The sequence below is a fragment of the Ammodytes marinus genome (genome assembly GCF_949987685.1).
Source record: "Ammodytes marinus genome assembly, chromosome: 16".
In the NCBI taxonomy this organism is placed as follows: domain Eukaryota; kingdom Metazoa; phylum Chordata; class Actinopteri; order Uranoscopiformes; family Ammodytidae; genus Ammodytes; species Ammodytes marinus.
This window is the reverse complement of record NC_137220.1, coordinates 29,487,917-29,501,199: the sequence shown is the minus strand read 5'-3', so window position 1 is coordinate 29,501,199 and position 13,283 is coordinate 29,487,917. Positions and strand designations below refer to the sequence as shown.

Genomic DNA, 13,283 nt, shown 5'->3' with positions numbered 1-13,283 from the left:
CACACTGTACAACATCAGAAGGATCCGTCCCTTTCTAACCCAGAAGGTGGTGCAGGTTCTAGTCCAGGCACTTGTCATCTCATGCCTAGACTACTGCAACTCCCTGCTGGCTGGTCTGCCTGCATGTGCTATCCGTCCACTGCAGCTCATTCAAAATGCAGCAGCTCGACTGGTCTGATCAGCTGACACGATCGAGGTCATCACAACCGATGTGAAAGGGCCTTCGCATGTATTTTAACATCAACAGACAGTAACGATATTGGATGGAAAGACGCACAATTTAAGGGATCTTTGTCCGTTTTTAATATTAGAGAAATTGAGGCCTGGGTGAGGGTGGGTGGGTGGCAAGCAGCCCTACTGGAGCGAGTGTGTAAACATCCTCAGTAGTAATGGAGCCAATTTTACAATACATTTTTAAAAGAATTCCAGCAGAAAACCATCCGGTCCGGGTGATTTATTATTATTCATCAGTTTTATTGCTTCGGTAATCTCGTTAAATTGCAAATTGCAAAGGGCTGTCCAGCATCTGTCCGTTATCCTCTGAAATTGCGGGTACGTCTAGTGCTGTGAAAAATTCAGACTTATGAGCTTCATTATTGGAAGACTGCGGGTACGTCTAGTGCTGTGAAAAATTCAGACTTATGAGCTTCATTATTGGAAGACTCCGACGTATAACGCTGAGAATGAGTGTGTAGAAGCGAGTGTGTAAACATCCTCAGTAGTAATGGAGCCAATTTTACAATACATTTTAAAAAGAATTCCAGCAGAAAACCATCCGGTCCGGGTGATTTATTATTATTCATCAGTTTTATTGCTTCGGTAATCTCGTTAAATTGCAAAGGGCTGTCCAGCATCTGTCCGTTATCCTCTGAAATTGCGGGTACGTCTAGTGCTGTGAAAAATTCAGACTTATGAGCTTCATTATTGGAAGACTCCGACGTATAACGCTGAGAATAGAATGCTTTAAAAACATTATACATTTTGTACAGGGTCAGATGTAAGTGCACCGGTGTTAGTACTGATCTGGGTAATCTGGTTGGAAGCAGTCTTAGTTTTCAGCTGGTGGGCTAGTAACCGACTCGCCTTATCTCCAAATTCATACTGAGTGTCAGTCTGCCCCAGGGCAGCTGTGGCTACTATCGTAGTTTACCACCACCGGTATGACTGTGTGTGAATGAATGGAACCTGGAACCCTGTAAGCGCTTTGAGTCCTTAGGGAATAAAGCGCTATATAAATCCTATCCATTATTATTATTATTATTATTAGATTAAGCCAGGAGTAGGACTTAATGTGGACTAGTTAAACTGGGACGTTTAAGTCACTTTCATAGATATGGCTTAAGTTTGTCTTAGTTAGTCTGAGACTATGAAGTCCTGGAGTAAGGTAAGTAAGCCTGATTGTTAACACCTGCCCATGAGCACATGCTGCTGGTCCAACGGTGATCATAAAAACCCGGAGTGGAGCAGAAACACCATTGCTTGTGAGAAAAAACAATGGCAGAGGCTAAAAAAATCCCGTCAATAAACTTAAATGAATTTGAAAAAAATCTCTTAAAAAAAATAGTTTGAAACCATCCGGTTATTGAATCTAAAAGCCATACTGCTGGGACTGAGCAAATAAATAGTTGGGCGGCAATTTGCAACAAATTCAATTAATGAAAATGTTACTAAGAGAACAATACACCAACTTCAGGTTATCTTCATTATCGGTATTTCACATCTTTCTCATTTATAATTTTGACATTATATTTAATGATATCTGCACTGATAGACTCTGTAGAAAAACCCGAATCTCGCTTTAAAGAAGAGCTTGCCAAAACCTTTCAACAAAGGACAAAAAAGATGACGTTGCATGAAAGTTAGCCCGAGAATTCCATGAACAGAAAATGCAATATCTGAAGGAAGTATGACATGAAAATGAAAATTCTACAGGTGGAATTGGACATTATTTAACCTTTATTTTACCAGGCAAAATTGCTTTTCCGAGCAAGGCCTGGCCAAAATATAAGACAAACATAAGAAGAAAGCACAGACATGAGAAAACAGAGACAAATACATTCCAGTGGGTGAAGAAGAAGAACAATTTTGAGGCAATGATAAAATACTATTCAGAGAAACATTGACACACTCCAAAATTTGCCATTAAAAAACATGTGAGTCGAGTTTTAAAATCATTCATAGTGATGAGTTCCTGCAATGAGTGTTTTTTAATAGTGTTCCAGGCGTAGGGAGCAGAGTACATGAAAGCCCTCTTCCCAAACTCCATGAAGTTGGAAAAGAGAGCTATGATTCAAACAAGATACAGTACTGAGACAATTGTGATTACTAATCACAGTGAAGATATAAGTAGAAAATAAAAGGTGTTCATGTTGTGTTTTGTCATTTTGTTATTCATGTGTGTCAGTATTTTAAATCACAACAACCACATTTGAAAACAGAATTGTTTTAGACACTAATTTTATTATGCTGAATACATCTTCAATTTAAATGCATCCATCTAATAAACTCAAGCAAAGCTGTTATTTTCAGTGCATTTTCCATATTGAAAGCTGTCTCGAAATGTAGATTCATCAAATAAATGTTTTGGATAAGTACTCTTCTGGCTGGCCTCTGCAGTGGGAGTTGGTCTTCATTTAGATATTCCAAATAGCCCATGCTCTCTCACAAACACCACTAAAATGAAATTAAACCTGCCTCTTTGGAGGATTCATTTAAGATCAAATTTAGACCTAGAGTAGCTCTAATCGTCCGTCTTGCAATTGGCTTTGTTTAATCCAGAATAGTTTTAATCTAGGACTATTTTAAACTGAGTCTGTTCAAGTAGCTTTGAATTGATCCAGCTCAAACAGTCATTTTAGTCTCGGACTAGGCTTAAGCCTCGTCTGTGAAACCGGCCCAATAAGTTTTTAATAAAGTTAGAATCATCCCAATTAGGAGCATAGACAGATACGAGGATAACTGGTGCCGGGAACAATCACATAGCGACCGTTAGGGTCTGTAATAATTCTGTCCGGGGTAAAATGCACGTTTTTCTTAATAAGTATGGCCAGGCCTCTCGTTTTCAGGTTAAATTTAGAATGAAAGATTTGTCCTATCCAAGGTCTACACATTTTCTGGCGATCAATATTAATTAAGTGTGTCTCTTGGAGAAGCATTATGTCAGCTTTAAGGTTTTGAATGTGTGAAAATATCTTGGCACGCTTCACTGTGGCATTGAGCCCACCAACATTAAATGAGTATTATTACCACCTGTCCACCACCCCTCTGTGAATGGGCTACGTCAGCCATAGCACAAAGATCGATATGAAGTGTAACAAATCAGCACTGCAGTCTGTGAATGGTTCCAGAGCAAATGAGAAAAAGAAAAGGTAAATAAATGCAATATTGAAAGACACAATGAGACTGATGGGACAAAAAACTAAAATAACAAAATACACAAAAAAGGAAGTTGGCTTACCCCAGCCCTACCAATCCCCACCTTCCCAAACCCCACAGCTTCCCTAACCCTATACCTCTTTGCCAATTGCATTGGCGCAATCTTTTCAACCTTTACTGACCATCACTCTAATGCTTAGCTTCTATTTCCAAAACGTGTCACAGTAGGCCTATCCCCATTATAATAGTCAAACGAACAATAGAACAAAGAAATATTCCAAATAACTTTTATTGTGGTTATGAGTATGGTCCGTAGTATTATTAGTAGTGCTGCCAGTTTAATGTGTTATTAACGGCGTTAACGCAAACCCATTTTAACAGCGTTCATTTTTTTATCGCACGATTAACGCCCTTCATGGCCGAGCAAACGTTGTGGTTTTTTCACATGCTGTTGCATCAACTAGTAATGTTAGAACAACTGAAACACCACAAACTATACCAATGGCCCGCAATTATGTTACTGTTAGGGCCCACTCACACTAGGGCCGTTTGCCTGTTCCGTGCTGCAGGAAGATTCTGGCTCAGTTGGTAGAGCGGGTTGGCCAATGATCAAAGGGTTGGAGGTTCGATCCCCGCCCTGCCACCTGTGTCATAGTTGTTGTGTCCTTGGGCAAGACACTTAACCCACCTTGCCTTGTGTGAATGTCGATAGTTAGCCTGCTATCGGTGTATGATTTGTATGTTTCTTGTCTAGCTCTGAAGGAAGGCGGTCGCATTTTCTCTTCCCTCCCGACCCTTATCTATCCTGCTCTTCTCTCTGTCTCGTGTTGTCTCTGTCGATCCTGAGCCTCTCTGTACATCTTCCTCCGAAAACCTAAATTATGGATCTGATCTACTGGGGTCTCTCTGCAATTGACCAAATTTTCTCAACGAGAAAAGGTGGCAAAGGAGATGCCGCTTGTCCTGATGGAACCTTTAGTGTTGGATACACCTGGGACACGTGGAGTGGCTGGAACCAGATGTGTCTAGCAATACTCTCCATTGAGGACGCAAAAGATATCTACACTATTAGGCTTCTGGTATCAGGGTTCCTGCTGATTGGAGTTGGCGGATTCCTGATTTACCGCAACGGTAATAAGGCGTTGGCAGCTAATCAGGCCATAGCACAGCTGCCCGTATTTGAGGGTTTGTGCCGGGCCGTTAATGCACAGACTCAAGTGATAAGCGAGGTGAATCGCAAGCTGGAAGTGATTCCTGGACTTATTCGGAAAGTTGATTCGATCAGGGATGCCATTAACGGGTCGCAAGCACTTGGATTTAGGCCACAGGATTTCGGCGGATAATACGGTACCAGTGACTCTCAAGACAGGCTTCATTCCAGCGCCTAGTCTCAACCAAAACAAATCACAATCTCTCAATTCGGCTCCCTGCACCGTCCTTGGCGGAGGTGCTATCTCCTCTCTCTCCGGGATGTTTATGTAAAGAGACGCTCTACCCCCACAGTCCCTCACCTACTCTCCTGTGAACTCTATCTGTGACCGGGCCACGAGGTCGTCTCCAAGGCTGCAGACTGCCACTACGTCTGGACAGAGATAGCTTCATGGAACACACACACACACGTAAACACATAGCACACACTTCCCGACCTATCTAGCCTTCCTGAATCCTCCCCCTCTCCCTCCCGTCAAAGCGCGGACAGCTGCGGGCGGGGCGCCTGCCGGCTGCGTACGCCCCCTAGCGCCTGAGTTGTGACACCTACCGTCCCATGAACCCTACCCATTCCTCTGTGCTTATCGACGTGTCTATTTGTCTGTGGCATTATCTTGTTGTTGCTTACTATGCCAAGGTGGTTTTTGTACTAATCACACACTTGCACCTACCAAGGAGCTAGTGTGAGAGAAGCATTTTTTTAACCTGTCTTTCCCTGATGTTCTCTTTATCCTTCCTACTTTAAAGGGGCGCAGCGCACGCTGCCGACTCTTCAGTGTATCCCCCCCATCTCCCATGTTTGTTTATTGTCACTCAATGTCTCTTGGCGGGGTATAACTGTAAACAGATTATCGTTGTTTTGGTACAATGACAAAATAAACCATCTTGAATCTTGAATGTGTGTGTGAATGGTAACGTGGGAAAGGAAAAACAGGTCTCCCTTGCAAAAGAGTCTCCGGTCTCAATGGGATTTACCTGTATAAATAAAGGTTAAGATTCAGCACGATTCCCCCCCCTCCTCACTCCCCCCGCTGGCCCGTGGTCACACTGCTCGTGGCCTGGGCACGATTGCACCTTACCTACGTCACCGTGCGCGTTTATGATTCGGAGCGTAGTCTACTTGTAGGCTATACGACTGTTTGTGAATATTTTCATCCGGCCAAATTTGCATCAAATATTCCACTTCCAAATTAGAGCAACGAGAATCCTTAATCTATTGTTTTTTTTTAAAATGTAGCCTTGACGTAATAGGTCGCGATGGACAGTCTCATATTTGTGCAGCACGCTCTTTATTATTAATATAACGGCCCGTCATCAGACCATACGTACCGGATGGTTTTATACACATCGATCGCTCCATCAAGTAATCCAAGTCAGAACTTTTTGTATGGGCAGAGATCGTTTTTTTAAGTGTCTTTATAAAGTTTCTTGTTAAACCTTAGTGTAGGCTACTGTTTCCTTATCACCGGGCCGCTGAGTCCCGTTGTGTGTTGTTTTGTGTTCGTCTCCACCGCCATGCGTAAAGACAGTATTATGACAGTTGACGGGAGGAAAAAGAAAAAAATCATCTGACGAACGTGAGTAAACACGAAAACCTTTTTGCTTTGCTTTCTGCGCTCACCTATTTAGCTCTCTCCCTCTTTTATTAGCCCACACCTAGGCCTACACACACGTTAATTCTCACACATTTTATGTAGCTACAGTCCAAGTGGTGGGCAATTCTGGTGCCGACTAGAAAGGCAGCGGACGTTAACGGACAATGCATCCTTAATAAATTCACGTCAGGAACGCCGCCTGTGCGCTTGCTTGTGCGCTTGCTTGTGCGCGTGTCATCTCATTACTGGCATCTGTACTTTGGCCACTGCACACTCTCCCAAGTGTGCCGTGGTCAAGGGGCTGTTCCGTGCTGGAATACGGATGGCGTGGTCACACTAGCCAAACGTTCTAGACTTTAGTATGCAAATGAGCTCGGGGCCGCGGCCCTAGTGTGAGTGGCCCTTTAATTCAAACGGAACAAGTCCTACAGCGTAATTTCACATTAAAATCATTTAACTGGCAAAACGGCTAAACGTCAAGTCAATTTAGACTTTTATTTTTAAGCAGAAACCGGAACCTAGCGCTTCCTAGCCCTGCTGCTCTTCCTTCACCACTAGCGTCTTCCGTGTGTGACTCTGGGACTACGCGGAAAAAGAACAGAAAAGAAAGCTTGTCATTTGCAAAAGTCTTACTTATAACCCTGCGCGCACACTAAAACCTCCATGAATGTTAGTGGCAGCCGGCAGTCATTAATTTTCACTTTAATTTTCGCTACGAAGGGCGACTGAAGCCTCGGCTAAAGCAGCGCCATGGCAACCTCCACTCTACACACAGTCTGAAATAAGCCGTGGATGATAGACTCCCAAAACATTTAGACCTACAACAACCAGTTTAATTTAGCCTAAATACTATTTGTTTTATATAGCCTATGTTGTTTTATGGTTTGGTTTTTAAATAAAAAAGAAGTTCCAATTATGTTTGTGTAAGCTGTTCTGGGGGGCGGAGGGGGCGGGGGATCTACTTTGTGGGCTATAGCACTGAATTGCAAATTATGATATTTTAGAAGAAATGCACTGAATTACAAGGGTGTAGAGAATGGGTGTGATAAGAGCATTACAATGAGAAAAAATAATGGGACAAAAATAAATCAAGGGACATTTAGGCTACAATAGATAAAAATTTGATTAATCGCGAGTATGTAACTATGACATTAATGCGATTAATCTGATTAAACACTGATCATCTAGTGCAGGGGTCTCCAACCTTTTTTCAACTGAAAGCTACTTTGAAAAAATTATAGTGGCCAAGAGCTACTTGCATCAAATCGCTTATATTTATTTACATCGCACACATCAACTGAATTAAGCTCTCTTTTTGTACACGTGTGAAATTGCAATACCCAATGCTTATCAAAAATAATTTCCCATCAAAGGTCCAAGAAAACATCACTACTTTACACTACTTTTGGGCCACATTTACATCACTGAAAATGTACATCAATGTCTATACTACACTTCTAATTGTGACGCAAATCAGTGTTCCCCCCAGGACTCAGTCAAGGTGATCACTGCCCAGGTGTACAGGAGGCACGCCGAAAATTTTGCGGGTATTTTTCCCATTTACCATAAAATAAATGGAGGTACGAGAGGAAATTGAGGTAATGGTAAAGTAGTTTCAAATAAAAAATTAAAAAAGTCCAAAAATCTAAAAAGTTAGATGCACAAACACATACCAGACATAAGGAACACAACTAAATAAAGCGGGAGGGGGGTTATTATAGTGATTTAAGTTATATGAGTAATAATAATAGTAAAGAAAATAAATTAAATAAATGAATAAATAGCGCAAGCAAAAATGGAATAAAATGAAGGATAAACCACAGAATTAGTAAATCAGTTAAGTCCACCTGGGACATATCACGATAGTACAAATCCAGGGAGTGGATTTCAGTGCAGAAGACATCAAACAGCAGTAGTGTCCCACTTAGTAGGCTATATTCAGCCTTGACAGTCCAACATAAATGAAAACATTCCTTCTCGGTAAAGCAAATGAACGAGGCAGGAGAGATAACAAGAGTAACAGCACAGTCATAGCTCCTAACAAGAGTAACAGCACGGTCATAGTTCCTAAGAGCAGAACATTATCAGCGACGTTGATGCAGCCCAACAGTATTGCCGAGGGGACATCAGCTAAATTAGCATAACAGCTGGGATTGGCTCACCTGATTGTTGACAGCCCGTGTGAGTGGTGCAATGGCTATTTTTAAAAAAGTCAATAAAGATCAAAGTTGTTACCAGATGAGTTGTTTGTTCCTTTAGTTTGCACACTCCGGTTCACGGCACTCCCGATCGAGCCGCAGGCTGCTGCTGGTGGGCTGCGACAAAGAGCCGAGCTTCTTCGGGGCAAAGAGAAGCCTCTCCTGACCCCGTCTTTCAGCACAATCGTTAGCCTTGCCGGAAAGAGCAAAGATGGATTCACACCCAAGTTGTACAGCTCAGCCATGACTTCACTGGTTCGCTGCTCCAGGACTTCTGGTGTATAATCCTCGAAAATCAGTTCCCCCTATAGTGTAGTTTACCTCTCTGTTTGCAGGTCTCTCGCACAACCAATTCCCGCACTTGGTAGCGATGGAAGCGAACAATAGCAACCCGGGGGTGGTTTGGCGATGTCATCATCAGGACAATTATTATCAAATTTTGTTTTGGCTGAATTAACGTTGGGTCCTTTACCCATCAGAAACATGACGTGTCATAGGAGGCTGTATTACTATTTAACATGCTTATGTGCACCTGCACCACCCTCTCTTCAGAGACTCGCTGGTGGACTCCGGGATGCCAGTTTTGAAAGAACGTAGAACAAAAACAGGATAGACAATAAGCTCTGTAACCAGGACCGGTTCTAGCCAGCTAGATTAGGATGGGCTGCTAGAAATAATAAGTGGGCAACTTGGACATTAGGTATACTTTTTTATTTATTTTTTTAACACAAATCGCTCCCTGCAACAACCTGAAAACCCATATTTACAGTAGGCAAACTGAGCCGATAGAAGAGAAGGCTGTGGGAGAGTGCTTGCTGAGGGACAGAGGGCGTGTTTAAAGGCTTAGATAAGCGATACGTTACACAGAAAATTTAGTATGTCGGTTTGGATAGAGTATGAAGTGAATGAGCTTTTGCCCACAGCATTTACTTACTGAAAAAAGTCGCGGAGTAAATGCCTTTGCTACTGAGAGACTGCACTCTGTGGACGTGACGATTGACCACAGAAAAGCAGGTGATGGGTGACTTTGGAGGCTAGCTGTCGCCATACCTACCCAATCAGAAGCTAGGAATGGTGCTGACTAGTATAGTATATTATTACTAGGGCTGTCAAACGATTAACATTTTTAATCAGATTAATCACAGGATTCTGTGGATTAATCACGATTAATTCTACCATTAGAAAAAGGCCTAAAAATTACCATTTTCTCTGTTTATTGTTGTATGAATTGAAAGATAAAGGACAGAAGGTGAATATATACATTTAAATGTAGTTTTTTATTCTTTGAAAATCCAAATGATGGTGTAAAAACTGCAAATAAATTATAATCAACTAAAACAAATGCTACCGCACCATACTTCAATCTGGCTGTCTCTATTCCTATGTCTTTGAGCAAATATAGCATAGGCTATAGAATGGCATTTATTTGGTGAAGAGCGGATAAACCATACTCCTCTCCTTGTCTCATGCTTATAGTCTGACGTTTTTGGCCATAAGTGGTGTTCTGGCCGACACCTCTGAAGTGAAGCCAGTGATAGCCTACAAGCAGATCAGCGCGGTACCGGTACATCCACCAGTTTCCTCCGCTACAGTGTGTGTGTGTGTGTGTGTGTGTGTGTGTGTGTGTGTGTGTGTGTGTGTGTGTGTGTGTGTGTGTGTGTGTGTGTGTGTGTGTGTGTGTGTGTGTGTGTGTGTGCGCGCACGCGCGACCACGTTCTATGGGACTGTTAATTTGTAACAGAAAGCCGACGTTATGTTGATGTCACGTATTAATCACACACACCTCTGAAAACTGCAGACGTTTGTTTCCTCCCGTGAACGGAGCAGCATGTTTCTCCTGTTGCTTCCGAGAGCAACTATACCAGCCGCGACAGTGACAGACGTGGCCGTTAGCAGCAGTTATAGGTCCGTGGTTAGCAGTTTTAGTTTAAAACACAGACTAGCGTGCTGCTATGTTTGGCCGCGCGCAGCTACTTATCCTGGGTCAGCCACAACGTTAGAGTACAGAGCGGGTGGGATGCACGGGGCGGATCATTCTGCACATGCGTTAATTGTGTTAAAAAAATGAACGCGTTAATTCCAGAAATTAATCACCCTGCGTTAACGCGTTCATTTTGACAGCCCTAATAATTATTACCACTAAATATAAAAATAAGTGCAGTTAAACGTGTTATTAACGGCGTTCATTTTTTTAAATAGCAAAATTAACATTCTTTTTGGCCAAACAAACTTTGTAATTTTTTCACATGCTGTTGCAACAACTAGTAATGTTAAAAAACTATAACACCACAAACTATACATGTAGCTCGCAGTTAAGTTACTGGTTATACAAACTGAATATTTCCTACAGCGTAACTTCAAATTAAAATCATTTAACTTGCAAAACGTCAAGTCAATTTAGACTTTTATTTTGAAGCAGAAACCGGAACCTAGCGCTTCCTAGCCCTGCTGCGCTTCCTTCACTACTAGCGTCTTCCGTGTGTGACTCTGGGACAGAAAAAAAAGCCTGTCATTTGCAAAAGTCCTACTTGTAACACTGCCACAAACCGAAAGCTTTATGTACGTTAGTGGCAGCCAGCAATTATTTATTTTCACTTTAATTTTCGCTACGAAGGGCTACTGGAGCCTCGGCTGCAGCAGCCATAGCAACCACCGGCACACAGGCCTATAGTCGACACAGTCTGAAATAAGCCGTGGATGAACGACTCCCAAAACATTTAGGCAGCAACCAGTTAAATCTAGCCTTAATACTTAAAAAAATTAAGTTCCAATTATGTTTGTGTATGCTGTTCTAGTGGGGGGTCTACATTGTGGGCTATTTGCACTGAATAGGAAATTATGATATTTAAGAGAAATACACTGAATTACAAGGGTGTAGAGAATGGGTGTGATAAGAGCATTACAATAAGAAAATATAACGGGACAATATAACGGGACAAAAAGTAATTCAGGGACATTTAGAATAGATAAAAATGAAACTATGACATTAATACGATTAAATATTTTAATCGTTTGACAGCACTAAAAAAATGTTTTCTTCACTTTTGATTCAGTGGGCAATACGCACATTTGGGTGGGCTGAGCCCACCCCTGCCCCCTGGCTACCGCCGGCCTAGTCTGTAACAGCCAATGCAGCAAACGGTAACTCTGTTTGTTGTGTAGGGTAGTGTGCAGCAGATGGTCTGCAATGTTTCACCTCACCATAAGTACCTGGGGCCTCATTTATAACGGTGTGCGTAGAAACCATCCTAAAACATTGCGTCCGCAGAAAGCCAAAAATTTGCTGCGCAAAAAAAAAAAATCAGATTTATAAAACTGTGCGGTGCACAGTTGCACGCAATCTTCCCTTTATAAATACCCACCTGCGGTGAATTGTGCGCAGACGATCTCCACCCCGTGTCCTCCCACTTCACCTCCCAGTTTCATCCCACAATCTACTATACATGGCGAATAAATAGCTCCTGAATATGATGACGCACTTAATAAGCACGGAATTTTGACTGACATGAGGAAAAAAGGGAGGCAACGCGGCCGCAAAGAAAGCGACTGTGAAGGAAGAAAGCCTGTGACGTTGTGCATGTGCTGCAGAAACTGGCACACACACACCCGCGCGCTTATCACATATCATGATTGGCACAGTCGTTGTAGTCTTTGTAAAGCAGTTTCGCCCAACTTTGTACTGTATGAAATATCACGTATTAGCGTAGGCCTACCTGTAGTCCTATATGTAGGCCTATATAAAATATGGTGTGACAAGTGAAATAATGCCTATAGTCAATTCGAGAGAATTGTTTATCTCCCGTGAGATCCACACATTTCCAACAACGTCAGATTATAGTTATATCTTCCAGGGTGAATTGTTATGGGAAAGAGATGTGTGTAATGATTTGCTAAATTCATAACATGATTTTATCTAACGAAAACAGTTTTAATTAATATCTGTTGGGCTTAACTTTGTACAAAACTACTTTTTACACACCTCTTAAAATTTGCTCTCCCGCTGGCCACTCACGGAAACACCTCCCGACGTATAGGATATTATTATAAAGTAGCGCTATAAGATTCAACTTATAAAATATAACCAAAGCATGTAGACCTAGGCTACTTGATAAGTAATTCAACCTACATCACAACTGCATGCCATAGACTACAGTAGCCATATATTCACAACTATAGGTAAGCTTATATATTTCATTGACTAAATATATTGGGTGCCAAGCATAATTTGTCTGTGTTTTTCTGATGACTGAGCTTTATTTCGTGGTGTTGCCATTGAGTGTCGCTGATTCCCCGAGTCAGGAAAACCTTGCGGTAGCTCTACTCATGGTCGAAAGTTGGCGTGGGAATACGCACATTTCTCCGCAAAGAATGTTTTTATAAATACCAACGTTTGCCACCGCACATTTTCCCACACATTTCTTTCCGTCTACGCAAGGTTTTTGTGCGCTGCAAGCTTTATAAATGAGGCCCCTGGTCCCTGGAAACTTGAGGAAGTAGGGACAAGTATATATCTTCCCATAGAGAGAAACCCTAAAGAGGCGAGTGGAGTAGAACTGGTACCATGCAGTGGAAAAGCGCCATTGGTTTTAGCCCCAATGACATGACAGACAAATTATTTAAAAGCTTGTGGAATTCAGACAAATCCCTGAACGGTTCTATATCGACTGCATTTGAGGGTTTTTGGCTAGTTTCTGGGTAGGGGAGAACGGGGTAAGTAGGCACACTTTTTACTCTAGTGAGAATTGCTCATCACCAAAACATCTGTCAATAGCCATTCCTACATTAAATTGAAGCTTAAGGTGTTGGCTTGAAATGTGTGTCTCTCTTTTTTTCCAACTTATTGTAATGAAGAAGTAATTTACCATCAAAGACACTCTGACACATTGTGACAACCAACCCCATCAAG

The 13,283-nt window shown here is 42.0% G+C and overlaps 1 protein-coding gene across 2 annotated transcripts in view; it reads right to left on the bottom strand.

Moving 5' to 3' along the window:
* Positions 1–13,283, bottom strand: part of aldh3b1 (aldehyde dehydrogenase 3 family, member B1) — a 63,617-nt gene that overhangs the window by 19,776 nt on the left and 30,558 nt on the right. The gene's annotated exons all lie outside the window — the stretch shown is intronic.